Source organism: Bombus vancouverensis, chromosome 13 (assembly GCF_051014615.1).
Source record: "Bombus vancouverensis nearcticus chromosome 13, iyBomVanc1_principal, whole genome shotgun sequence".
Lineage (NCBI taxonomy): Eukaryota > Metazoa > Arthropoda > Insecta > Hymenoptera > Apidae > Bombus > Bombus vancouverensis.
The window spans coordinates 3,196,883-3,212,193 of NC_134923.1; positions in this window are offsets into that span (position 1 = coordinate 3,196,883).

The following is a 15,311-nucleotide window of genomic DNA, read 5'->3' on the forward strand; positions in this document are numbered from 1 at the left end:
GATGCAATCTTCTACGAAATATATTTATTTAATACAAATTATTTTATCTTATAGTAAAAACATCTCATTACGTTGATAAAGTGTTCAAGTTTTTAAAGAATTTATGATGTTTACTATCCTACGTTCATCTTAGAAACGCTTAAAACTCTAAAGGGTAGTTAGGTTATCGAGCTTTCTTCGTCCGCATAGAAACAGTTCATGCGACAGGAAATAGAAGCTTGGCAAGCAATTGGATTACTGATTACTCTGCGCAGCATTTCCGTGTACGGCCTATAGTTTACAAGCAATTAAGTGGGCCGCACAACAGTAAATGCAAACCCTTGATTATACTCCATTTATCAACGCTGTGCTCTTAACCAGAACCCATCAAGTCGTAGGTGTGCTCTCAATTGGCTCACTGGATGCAGAAGGATTACGCTTGCCGTCAGGATGGCCAATTATGTCGTCAGACTGACCACGTAGGTACTACGAACGTATCAACTCTGATTGAGACATGTCTGATAAAGACCGTTTTCTATCGATTTTCTCAAATTAGTTTGATCTTCAAATGCTGATTTTAGAATCTACAACCTGGGTACATTATTGTTATGGCATCTCATCTATTTGTTTAGTTTCTTTAGAAAGTAAATAATATGCATTCGTTAATTATTTAGTAATTTTCGGATTTTCTGATATCTTTATCTTCTTTTCCTTTCATTTTTAATTAGATTAAACCGCTGTGAGTTAATAATAGATTTATCTTTTGAAGTGAAGCGCAACAATTTGTCGCAAATCTATTAATTTCTAAGGATATTTCCGAATTTTCCTACGTTCCCTTTCTAATTTTTAAATTAGAAGAAATTGTTGCAAATTAACAGTAAAGCTATGTCGTTAATCTTCTATAATCAGAATTTTAATTGCTTAAGAAAGACAAAGATTGTAACACATTATAGTTTCTCAATTTAATCTGAAATTTGGAAATTCATAACCGTTATATCTCATTTAATTTTAATAAAATAACATAGTGCAGTAAACTAAAATGTAATAAATATAAATACATGAATATAAACATAAGGGTTATAAAGGGCTAATTAATATAACTAATTACATAGTATTTTAAAGCTCGGAAGCCTTTCATCATATAGAATCTAATAATAACAATGTAGTAATAATATTCCATTAATATGTTAATAATATTGCAATAGTAACTTGAACACATTATTGTATGTGTGTGCGTGTATACGTGCGAATATTATTTATATAATTTAAATATTATTCAATAAAATAATGTTTCATAAAAAATAATACAGTTTCTGACATATACCAGAAATTTTTATGGACACTGTATGAACAAATACACAAACATTTAAGATATTAAAAAATAACTCGAATAGGAAAGTGAATTCTATAATTAATAAGAAAATAAAAATCTTTTATTTACAAATAGTAGCAATCTGTTTTAGCACCAAATACATATTCAACCCGAAATTTAATGAACTTCAAAATACTAATAATTTTCCTTAGATTCAGTTCAACTTTATGAATTTAGTTTTCACAGTTTATAAACTCAACACTTCTCACAACATTAATTATGAAAGGAAAGACTAATTTTCCTTAAACAAATTCTGAAACTTTCCCAATCACTTATTTTTATTTTTATCGCAATTCACATTTTGTATATCATGAATAGAATAAAGTATATCCATATTATTCAAATACACAAGTGGAGCATAAATGTTCTTGCTCTTTTAACGTTCTAACTTATAAGTTGCTCTGTTCCATCCTGTTGTCGCTTTGAGCCATCAAATAAAGCCGTGTCGACCCAACCAATTTTCGTATCAGTGCCACTTCAAGATTATCGGTGCAAGAAGGCAATTTTATACCGGACGTCAGGCCATTTCTATGTTGTCTGCAAAGTCGCGCGACACCTGACGAAAAAGAACACTTTAGCCTTTAGGATTACTTTATCAATATATTCTTCAAGACAGACATCTGCTTAGATAACGAACGAGCTTCTCGATATTTTTGGCAAAGTAAATTCAATAAAAATATGTAAATAAGAAAAGTATATTCCGTATATGTTTATATAAGTTGTAAAATCTTTCTGTAATACCGTGCAACTTTACAACAGTATATATAGATTGCCAATCACAAGTATTAAAACATTCATTTGTTATGTTTATTCAAAGACTCTGACAAAATTTATTTTATTTAATATACTCTATTATAAGATACATATTGCGCAAATTATATATTAGATTTATAAACATGATAATTAGCCTCCAAATATAGCATTACAAAATATTTCTAAAATATAAAATTATTATAAGGGAAAAAAGACAAATGTTTCGCTATCTGAGAATTCACTTATTTTGATAATCATATCTTTCCATTAGTTGTTTCCAAATGTTGGTAAATTGAACGAAAATATTTACGTATTAAACCAAATTTCAAATGATTCCTACAAGATAGCCGTACGATTAAACATACATACATATATATATAATTTTGTATTTTTAATCGTGTGCCTATTATAAAATATATATAAATTATTATTCAATATAAATTATTATTATTATATTATTCATATAAATTATTGTTTAATTTGCGTAAAAGTTCAGGCACGGTAACTATTGTAGTAACGGTAAAGTGCTAGCTGAAATGTTAGCTGGTTATGGGACGCCTAGATGCCATGCAACGCCAATAAAGTACCTAAATACGTGCATTAACCTTAAATTCGTTTTGGTTGGTCAAGTCGGAATTTTTGGAGGTTGTTAGTGAATATTAATTTACCAATCTCCTTTTCCTGCTGACTGCACGGCCATCGATTTTCTATTCGACCGGGGATTTTATTATTTCACGTTCATATTTTATAACAAAAGTTTCAATTACTCGATTCAAGGTAGGACGAAAATAAAATTCTCTTCACGCAGGATGTGTCGAATCATTTCATAATCGAAGAGGACAATAAACAATTACGAACGATAGAGAACGAAACTAACAAACAATTCAATTTATTCGTTTAATGAATAGCTTTGCAATTTGTCGAAGAAGTTATTTAATTATTCTGCTACTTCTATTCTTCGTTCTGCTTTTTTATTTAAATATCTTGTTGTTGAGATAGTTTTGTAACGTACACAAATGTTCTTTTATATCTATTTTATCGAAGATTATTCCTTTGCATTTACAAATTTTCGATTTTTCGCATAATTTTTTAATACGTTTTTCTATCGAATTATATTTCGATAAAAATATTTGAATCTTTAACTCTATAGTTCTACGTCGAACACTATTCAATCTTTTCAATTGTGACATACAAATGTGTTGATCTCATAATGGTATATCAACCTAAATTTGTTACAAGATATGGAACTATAACAATACATTTTAATTACGAATAACATTTAAGAATAATCTGTTATTTCCAGATACATTCGTGATGCCTATTTACATTATGTAGGTATATTCGCTTATTGCGAACAACATTGACATAAATCTACAGTTCGAAACAAGGTTTAAGAATAAAGTTCAAAATTAAATTTAAAGTACAACGAACGTTTCAGCTGATGTTTCATACCTTAATAGGGTAGATGGAGTCGATCAGTCGTTTTTTGTTCCCAATGGCAATGAAGAACGCGGCACAATAATTTTATAACGAAACAAACTATTACGCTGTCTAAAGGTGAAATAAAGGTACAAAATCACAACTTTCGATTAACTCAATTATAAACTTCAACTACACGATTCGAATTATAACATGAATTGTATACATGAGTCATATATATTGTATAGAGCTATATTAGAGCAATTATATCTGTTACGACCGTTCGCGGAGAGACGCGGTCGCGAGGAAAACGCGTCAGCGAGAGGTGTAAATTCTCGCTACGATTCGGTGAATCGACGCCGCGAAGTAGTCGTTCCCCTGTTTCGATTAAGATAACAGAGGTGGTTGAATGAATATGACACAGTAGTAAGTTATATTTCACCGTTTATTCCACAACTTATAACGAGGATAGTTACACTGGTGCGTATGTACGAGATGAATGAGTGACTGATCTGCGGGTGTGTATACCCGCTCGAAGGATGTTGACCGTTCGAAGGATGTAAAATCAGTACCGTCTTGGGAGACGATGATGTGTCGGAGGAAAGCTAAGGATGGGTGTGTCTAGCGCACGGAACCATCGGATTTGTTGGTGCCGATGTTATTTAGGAGAGTGAGGGAATAGGCTTCGTTTCTAATTGGTTAAACGAAGGGTCTCAACCGCCCTCGAGGGAAAGTGGTTAGTGGGAGGACAGTTGCGGCGTACGTGCGAAAAACCAACTTTCCTTAGTTAAGCCGTGGTAAACAATAGTCTCGAGAAATTCCTCGGAAACAGATGTTTGTTTGAAGGACCTTAGCAGGCAAGTGACTCGGGTTTATGACGGATGCTTAAGGCTATTGAGGGTACGCCGTACGGAAGAGCGGACATCTGGTGTCCGTCTGGCCCGCGGTGTGTGACCTGGGCCAGGCAGAGAGTCGCCCGGCGTAACAAAGGGAGATTCTATTCTTCCCGAGTTTTCAAGATCCTCGATGATTTTTCAATAATGATGCCATATTATCATCATCGCATTAGTGTGGTTGATAAAAAACGGATTGTATACATGTACATGTTGCTCCTGAAATGACCTTGAGTAAAAATTTCATGATAATTTGGAATTAATGAATTCATGTAAGATATCGAGCATTTTCTCATTTTTGCCCAAAATTCTTATTGTTTTATAAAAAAGGTTTGATATCAACTTCATCATTTTCAAGAACCCAATAAATTATGTTCTTAAGAATGAACTTCGTTTCATGACACTTTTGGTGTTATTAATTCTAACGTTTATAAAGATCATACAAATCGAAGCATAATCCTTATCGAGGCAATCGAACATTTCTCTGCCTTATTTGTCTCACTATCGTCGACTATCGTAACTAATAGTCGAGAAGAAAAGATTGAAATGATGCTAATTTATGGAGACGTTGGTAGGAATTCTGTGGATGCACAACGGCTTTACCAATGCTCCAACTATGATCGTACGTGCCAGATCATCATTCCATTGTGCCATATATGAAAATGTCTCGGAAATAATGGAGATCACTTCGAATATATCTTGTATAACAATACAAATTTGGGGAACAAATAAGAAAATGTTCGATTTCTTACTTCCCTTTAAATTATCATGAAACTTCTACTCAAGGTTATTCTACAATCAACTTCTATATTTGTGAAATTTTTTTTTATTAGCTACGGCAATACCATGGTAAAAATATGCCATTATTATTTAAAAATCATCGATAACCTTGAAAACTCTAAAAAAATGATCTTAATGCAAAATAATTACGATATTCGCTGTTTGAAACCAACAAGTTTTCCTCGTACATTTTTTTGTATCTGCACAAATAACGAAGATATAAAAGTGTACAAGATAAACTGAACATTTTATATACTACTCTATAATTTTTCATTCTCTTGCATTGCCAATAACCTATGTAAAATTGCAAAAATAAAAATAAAAATAAAAATAAAGAAATACAAGAAAAATCGACAGTTAGATTCCGCGCTTATTTTTATCAATATTCTTCGGTCGTTTATTCGTCGAAGCGAAAAGCATCGTCGAAACAATAGCTGTCGACCAGTCACGTTCATTGTCGACGTTATTTGTCAGCATAACGAATATCATCGATGTCGATAGAGCAGATATCTCTCAACTGATGCTAGCTGTCACGCGATTTGCCGGCGTAACGACGCGTTTGCGAGGGACACCTGTCGTCGGCATGTACTTGCTTGCAAAACTATTCCTGTGGACAAACCGCGAAACGGGCATCCGCATTATGCTCTTTTATTACCGCTGTCCTCGTTATGTTTTGTCCGATGCACTAGAATGATTATAAACTCGTTGATTGCCCTGGTTGATCCTGATTCGACATTGAATTCGGCTACTTTTCGTTTCCGAACCGTTTTCCTGTTTGTAATCTAGAATATGAGACGTGTTGGGTATTTGAGAGAAAATGTTTGACGTAGTTTTGAAGCAAGCCCTAATCGTTTCGAGCAATGAATTTATGAAGGTATAAATCTACATAATTCAAAAAATTTATAACGATTGTGTAAGACAATAAGTATGGAGCTTTATGAAGTGAAAGATTCGAACACTCACCGCAAAGATTAAATTCCAAAGAGGAAAAACGTGAGGACGTAATGGGACAATTATCGAAGAGAGAGGTTATGAAATTCGTTACAGTTCATAAGAATAATTCAATAGCGATATGATTTTCTCATTAACCTTCCTGCGGCAGATGTCTCTGGCTGATGATCAAAAGCTATTACGCTCGTGTAGATGACACAACGTCGAAAGAATCTCCATCCTATGACGTCCATTAAATTAACATGTTACTGGAAGTTATAAATGAATTTGTCATCTGTTCTCTGTCGGGACATTTTGTCAGACGAATTATTATTTCTTTATATCAGCGAATTATGTCATCTTTGATAATTTATACACTATCGCCTAAAAGATTGGATTCGTTTACAATATTTATGATTTATAAAAATAAATAATTTATGAAAAGAGAACAAAGAATAATGTAATTCACCATGTCTTTGATATATTTATTAAAGATCTTTCCATTGTATCCACTGTATCGTCATGTTCGTATTTTATTTCCGCAAGCCCTTATTTTATTACTTTATTCTTCAATTGATATATGTAACTCATGCACAATAATTTACTTAATAATATTAGTAAATTGACACGCTGTAAACTGTAAATTATAGATTTCTCTTTCACGATCTTGCAATGTTACATTATGTTTATAAACATAAGGAAAAAGTAAACAAGAAAATGATGAAGAGATAATTATAGGTTAACCCTTATAATCTACTGGTTCAAACACCAATGACAGAATTTAGATTGAAATAGACAAAAAATCTCCAATCCTGTGTAGAATTTGAATCTGATTTATAGAATCATATATATATATAAACGTTAGTACAATGGGTAAAAGACTGATAGGTTTTCGATAATACTCAATAATATAATAGGAGAATTAATAATACGAATGCTAAAAGAAATTAAGGCAATGATCGAAAGCGAGACATAGATGGGAGATAGATTGTATTTTGTTAAACATAGTTGGTCAGATTGTTATTATATTGAGTAATATAATACTTTCGTCTACAGTTTTAAATTATCATAATTTTGCAAAGTTTTAATTATTTTCTAATAATTTTTTCTGATTATATTTAATTATCTTTAAGTATTCTAACATGTACTTATGAATAGGGATATATCAATCTCGAGTAATTTCAATTACAAGACTTTTCAGTGCCAAATTATTCTAAAACATTTTAACTTATAAGAGAAAATTAGCATGAATACAATGTAGATCCCAGACTTAATAGAAGATTTGAGGAAAGCTAATCTACCTAAATAGATGTAGATTTCGCTCAAAGTGAAGTCCTTGCATGGAATTTAAAGTGAATACTGCATAAACTGTATAAACGTAAATCAAACTGAACTAAGATAATATATATGAGCTGAAACTAGATGAAATTAAACAATGAATGATAAACTCGAAACATCTTTGATCACATAATCGACATTTAACCCTAATTCAATTTAATTCAGTATTATCCTTCTGTATTATTTGATTTAGTACTATATAGCAAAATTCATAATCGAAATATATCGATTGCAAAAACAATTTCTCATAATTTGTTGCGAGCCTAATTGAATTTAAACAAAGCATTGTGTTATGGATTGTAGAAAATTTCCAATTTACCATAATTGTACTGATTTTCAATCTTATTTTATGCACGAGAGTAATAGATATAACAATTAATAATGTAGAAATACTGTTTGGAAAGTTTTAAAGAACAGGGGCCATGTAAAGCATATTTATATGTATATTCAGAAATTCAAAAAAAATAGCTAAATTACATTACTGCACAAAAAATGTCATTCGGAGATTCAGTATTATTAGTATTATAATTTGCTTAAAAATAAAAATAAAAATTTATTTGAAGCAACATCATATGATTCGCTACAGTGACTTGAAGTGACTTGAATTATTTTTGTTATAAGCCTTCCAGTTATATTCGATCATCGATTCATTGAGCATTCACTTAAGAGAGAATATCAGGTCATTTTATGAGTTTTATTTCCGTTAATATTTCCACCTAAAATTATTCCTTGTTTATCCCTAATTTATAAAATTTATGTGATTTAAAATTTGTACATAATTCCCTTCTTGAAAATTCGAGTTATCTTCACGTGTTCTTATAGCCAAAGATTTCGGTTATTACCTTTCTCTACTGCCAATCTTCTCAAAATTAGCTTCTATTAAATATTAAATCTTCAAGATGAAATGCTAGTGACAAACATATAATAAATAAATAAATATTAATAGAGAAATAATGACAAAATAATCCAATACGTTCACAGAAAATATGCAGCGCAGAAAAGGTGGTTCACAGTTAATTCAATTACAACGAAAAATCGAACAGAGCCAACTACAGCGAGCCAAAAACCGCATCTCCTGTAAAAGGAAACCTTGGATACGGATTTATTCGCAAGTCAGCATTTCCCTTCGACGTTCCAACTCGACGACCTCCATCAATCGAGCCTCAGAATGTGAATGTACAACCTTTTCCTCTTCTGCGCGTGCATATTTACATTCCACGTGAAAATTTAAGAAGGCGGACCACTGTAAAGCACGCGATCGTCTGACGCAGAGTCGATTCAACAGCTGCGCTCGCGCAGAAATTTATGTGGCCGAGAAAAATATCCGTGGAAAGGAGGGAAGCGACATTTGGATGGCTCGAAATAAACGGTGAAAAGAGGGTTCCTGTTGCGTGGCAGCTGCTGCGGCCGTCGACTTGAATGAGGAAGTTTCGCCTTTTCCCGCGACCATTCACCAATTCTCACTGTGGTTTTCCAATATAAAATCGAGATAAGATAATCGGAAGTACAATTTGCCAGCGAATTTTATCATGACAGATTAATCTAGCATTTAAAATTTCATTAGGAAAAAAATGCCCTTTCTCAAGAAGAAAATAAAGTAGGGCCTCGATTATCCGAACTGATTACTGATAAAAAAATTGTATAATCAAATTTTTTGGATAATCAACCGACTAAATGCGTTTCATATTGAAAATAATATAGATCATTTACTGCATCTTATTACGTACATATGTACTTACATATGTATATCTTAATCATTCTCTTCTTGATCTTCTAATCTGTCTTTTTAATCTCTCTAAAGTGACAAAATATAAATGTTTTGTTTAAATCAGTAGTTCTGTGGGATTAACTTTCTTGCTATTTTACACCAATTACTGTTGTTATGAATGCTTCTGATTTATGTCCATCGTTGTTTTTGCTACTGTGAAATTTCCTTTTTATTCGTTAAATAGTTTCTTTGTAACTGACATATCTAACGATGAATTGGAAACGATAACCTAATTGATATAGTTAAGCATATTTAAAATATCTATTTTATTTTACTGTTCGATATTGTTCGGATAATCGAATATTCAAGTAAGAGATGTTTGAATGTTCAAACGTTAAAACAGTTAAAAACTGTTCGGTAAATCGAGATTCTATTCTAATAATACTGAATTTCTTCTTAACCACTAATGCTGTCAGCTAAATACAATACATGACAAAAACTCAATTTTCTTACTCGAATTCTTAAACATCTGATATCCATATATTTGCAGCGCTTTCGTGCGAGCAGCATTCCGAATTATTGATTTTTTCTCGGTTGAAAGCCGCAAAAGTACACTTCACCGTTAGTCTATAAATTGTCGTTTTCTATTCTCGCGAGTACATGAATATTCACGAGCGGCTCGCGGTAGCTTTTTGCTCGGGAAACTTTTTTCCTGACCATGATGCGGCAGACTAGAGGCCTGTTGACACTAATAAATATGTCAGCTGTTGATTAGGATTATACAGTCGTTTCTTTGTTGTCACGGCCGATTTTAGTGACCCGAAATGTAATTGTTCGATGATGCAACGAACGGTACGGCGATTGCTTTTTTCCCGATCCAATAGTTTTATCGTGGTCTCAGCTGTGATAATTATACTCATAATATCGTTAGAGAAAATATCGTGGTCACGCACGATAATGCATGGATGCTGTTGCGTAGTCGACACCATTAATTGTTTCTTACTTTTTATTAATAATTTGATATAAAATTACAGAAATACATTATGAGGTCAATTCCGAACATTCATTCATTTTCCATTACTTCTTCTCATCTCGAAATAAACTCTTGTATGCTTAATAAAATTTCTGCATTTTAGGATCTGATCAAAATTTTCTGATAAAAATTTTACATGTAGAACTCGCAAATCTATCGAATTAATATTTTTAGTTGTCACTGTTGCTTTATCTCTTTCATGAAATTCGCGACACTACAGCAACATACTTTTATCATTCTACTAACCTGCTTGCAATTTGCACTTATTAAAAATTAAATACTAATTAAGAAAATAAGTAATTAAAATAGAATGTGGTTTCGACAGATAGAAAATAGTTCTTCATTGAAAGTTGATTATGAAATAAGGATAAGACTTATGTAGCTACGTAAAACATATTACACTTCCTATAATACTTGATTCCATTGCATGCTATGTCTATTCCTAGATTATGACTATCTATATAAATGTATATTTTGATGGAAAGTTGATAATGATGTGAAACTAAGGACTTTTTGGATTAAATCGCACTAATATCATATATTGTTGTTGTTTTTTTTTAATTGCTCAAACTATAAGTTACAAATTACGTATCGGTATGAATACATTTTCTGCACAATAAGAACAATAGCACAAATGAAACTTCACAAGTAAATTTTATAAATTACGAATTAACTGACTATTTCAGGTTACTACAACGATAATCATAAACAATTATTGAATAATTATAGATTAGTTAGATAGATAGAGACAAATTAAAACTTATGTATTATAGAATTATATTGCTTGTAACTTGCAAAATCGTAACAATTACTTGTACAAAAATTCTATAAGCCACGACAATTCAAAGGTTGCAGAACCTTCTTGATGTAATATTCATTATTAGGATAATATTATTAGTTTAACTTCTAACTTATAGGATTCTAGAGATTATTTATGTAACAGAATTTTATAATCCTAAAATTGTTGCAGCTTATAGAATTTTATTATAGAAACAGTTGTTACTATTCCACAAAGCACAGGTTAAACCACTAATATTATTAGCGAACTGCAGATTTTTAAGCAAAATGATAATAAAAATATCACTTACTTCTATTAAATATATTAATAAAAATAATATTACTTAAAAAATGAAACTTCAATAGAGATTTATCTCATCTACTAAATATTACAACGTATACTTTGATTTTGATACCTTACATATTTTTTTATGGTACATACATTCTGCAAATTTTTGCATCTTCAAAGTTTCCATAAATGTATAAATATCCATAGTCTGATTATGGCGCAAGATTATAACTTGTTTCACTGTGAAACAAGAAATGTTTGAGACTTGTACAATTTGAATACATAATTCGTATTCTCAGAATTTTCATACACAGTATTACTGCTGATGTAAATACACCAATACTAGTGAATCCTTTATATTTTAAGCACATAAACATTCGCAGTCTAATTATATGTCGTAATTTTTGAAAAAAGTTTGCAACAAAATACAGTCCTTTTATCAACAATGTCGATCAAAAGTCATTATTCACTGAGCCACGATATCTCTTCCTTTCGAGATTGAAGCGACTAGCAAAGGACGATAGCATTGCAACGAGCAATTTCTGAAAGTTGGCAATCGGCCGTTGCATCGTGCCAAAACGAAACATCAATACGCTCGAGTTTCGTGGCGATATATCGAACGGCGTTTTTCTACTCGCGTTCTTTCCAGTTACCCTGGATTTAGAAGATTTAAAGGTTGCTTGAGTTATAACATCTCGTTTGCAAATTGTTTGTTCAACATTTTATAAAAGAACGAGAGCAACGTATGGAAAGTATATTTCAATTATTGTTGTGACGTAGTTGGATATTACTTTATTTTGTTAGATGTTCAAAATATGAGCCAGGGACGTCAAAACATCTTTACACACAGTAAGTGAACGAAAAAATGTACAAAATATATGAAATATTCAAAATATAATATTTATTATAATATTGATAATATTAATAATAGATGAGAAAATAATTTTTGACATAGGTTCCATTTTTTTAATTATTTATAAAAATATGAATTTAAGTAAATATTCGCAGTCTGCTTATGGTATTTCAGCAGTCACCAATAATGTGTACAAAGTATATTAAATTACATGTTTTCAAAACGATGATGGATAGAGCATAATGTAAACATTACCTAAGCAGTTCGGACATCCATTTTATCACAACTATATTATTTTTTGTGGAGGTTAAAATCTGCTGTTTATAATGAAATTTCTGCAACACTAGGTAATACGAAAGAACGAATTTAAAATATATGCGTTGCAGTATGAACTGCGGGAGTGCCATAAGATTGCAGGCAGAAATGTGTGAATGTGATTGCATGTGTGAACATCGGACAGAATAAGGTAATTTAAATTTACATGTATTGTAAAAAATAAGTCTTAATATGCAACAAAATTTAAGTTAAAGTTCTTTATTGACAAGACTTCTTGAATTTCTGGTAATTGAAAGCTTATACAAAAATTTATAGTTTTTTACAATTTCTGCTAGAAGCACCGAATCGTGTAATTATCAATTTAGTAATATTTCAATATGTCTTATTGCATAAATTCATTATAATTTTACAATTACATTAAAATATGATGATTCGATTCTACAAAAATTCGTCAACCATATCTTTGAACCTTTTTTTTTTTGTACATGGAAAAATCCTCATGGACACTCCGCTGTTCTAATAATCGCGTAACAGCAGCGTAGTGTCGGACTCGTACCGACTAAAACTCCACGATGACCATCCTACGCGTATGACAGGAGTATTCCAGGAACCTCTTATGAATTAACTTCTGTTGCACCCCCTTCCCGCGGCCTCTTGTTCGAGCCAGTCTTAATAATTCCTGACTATTGAATTGGTGTCAGGGGGGCGGGAATTGCCCCTAGTGGTGTCTCTCCTTCCAGTCGTAGTCCGTTGGGACAGCGATGGAGCGACTCTAGGTCGTCTGACTGCCATCCTCCTCCATCGTCTTATCCTACAAAGGTGAGGGATTTTCTTTCTCTCCCTTTCTGCTCACTCCTTCGCGAGCATAACTCGCTCGCAGAAGAAGCGGACGGCCTCGTAATCTTGTGACCCTCTCAACATCGCTTTAACAATCGCTGAGGGGGTCAATCTTTCCCCTATGGCGTGCCGCAGAGTGTAGCGGGGCAGCTCCCACGCCGGACAGAGCTCTAGCGTGTGTTGCGTTGTGTCCCTGCCCTCTCCGCAGTGGTGACAAATGTCCGCCGTCTCCCGTCCGATTTTCCTCAGGTACTTGCCGAACACGCCGCGTCCAGTGAGCACCTGGGTCATTCTGTATGTGAGTGGGAGGCCGCAGCGGCTTCTCCATGTCTCCCAGTTTGGGAGGACCGCCTTCGCGCCTCGATGTTCGCCTCCCTCGTTGATCAGCTGGGATCGCCACTGATCCCACGCGTCCTTCTCGGCGGTTCCTAAGTCGTTTGGGGCCGCCTGCTCGGTCAGATATTCTCCCGGATCCCATACTCTCCAGCGGGCGTATCTCCTTTTGAGCGCCAGCGCCCGAAGCTCCCACGGGGGGGGGGGGGGCCTAGAGCGGTCGCCGACGCGTGGGACGCCGTCCGGTATCCCCTGATGATTCTGATGCCAGTTACCCTGTGCAGCCTCCTGAGGAGCAGGATGCTGCGACGACTCGTCATAAGATCGTCCGCCCATACCGGGGCACCGTATATTACTCGGGACCGAACGACGCCCTCGTATAGTCGGCGCACCGCAACTCGAGCCCCGCCGATATTCGGCAGCAGGCCACACAAGGCAATTGCAGCCGCCGACACCTTCGGAATAAGGGAGTCGAAGTGCGTCTCGAACGTCCACTGGCTGTCGATGACGAGACCCATGTATTTCATCTGCGATCTCACCCCGACGGTTTCGCCTGCCGTGTTTATGCTTAGGCCGGGCGGTGGAGTCCCTCGCCTTTTCTCGTCGTAAAACCAGATGGCCTTCGCAAGGGAGACCCTCACGCCCAGGCCGTTGCGATTTCGCCGATGCGCAGCGTCTCGTGCCAACCACGACCCCTGACTTGGACCAGAGTGTCGTCTGCATAGCACACCAATGCCGTGCCTGGAGGCAGCGGGCAACGCAGTACCTTGCCGTACGCAACGTTCCACAGGATCGGTCCCAACACCGAGCCCTGCGGAACGCCGCAATATACGGGTCGCCTTTTCTGCCCTTCCTTGCTGGCGTAGCGTACCTACCTGTCGTCGAGGTAGGCTCGGATCAGCCGGACGAGGTATTCTCATCTTTGTTTTCGGATGCTTTCCTTAGCGATAATTTGCACTTATACAGTACCCGGGCACCCCATAGTGCCATAGGATTTGGGGTTACGCCCAACCAGCGCACATGCACCTAGTGCCTTGCTACCTGGATCAGCTAAGCCTGGCAGGGGATGACGCTCGTCTCAGGTCGAGCGGGGCGCTTTCTAAACCCTTCCGTCTCTCCAGGACGGTTCCGGAGAAGGTGGGACGCTGCTCACCCGCCGAAGGCCATTCGGGGCAAGCCATTACTCCTTAAGTCGGCTCTCTTGCCAGCATCGTGGCCATCAACCACTGCCACTACGAGTCCAATCCCATAATTGGCCGAGCAGAGGGGTCGCTACTCCCTCCGGGCTTACACTCGACCCCCGTGGTACTATCCTAAGTCATTGGTGGGACTATCGTGTCGATGTACGGCCACGTCACTGCCGGCCGGCGACCTGCTAACCGTGCTCGGCAGTGCCAGATGGGATTCACGTAAGCGGGGGCCTCAAGATACAAAGTATCCGGGAACTTATCTCGGCGGTCCCATCCTTGGCATCAGGCTCGTGGGTGCGCTACTACCCAAGGCCACGTAGAGAGACTGTAACTGCACTTAAACGCCTTACACTCCCGGCGACCTTCCCTGCGTTGTACATACAGGACTCACGTAAGCGGGACGCTAGCCCGATGGTCCTCCATGGCTACGAGAACGTGGGTTTGCTATACCCCATAGATTTACATAAGCAAGTCCTCCCTGCGGGAAGTCGGACGAGGTAGCTGGGAACCTCGAAGTGCTCCAGGGCCGCCACTATCCTGTCCCATGGCAT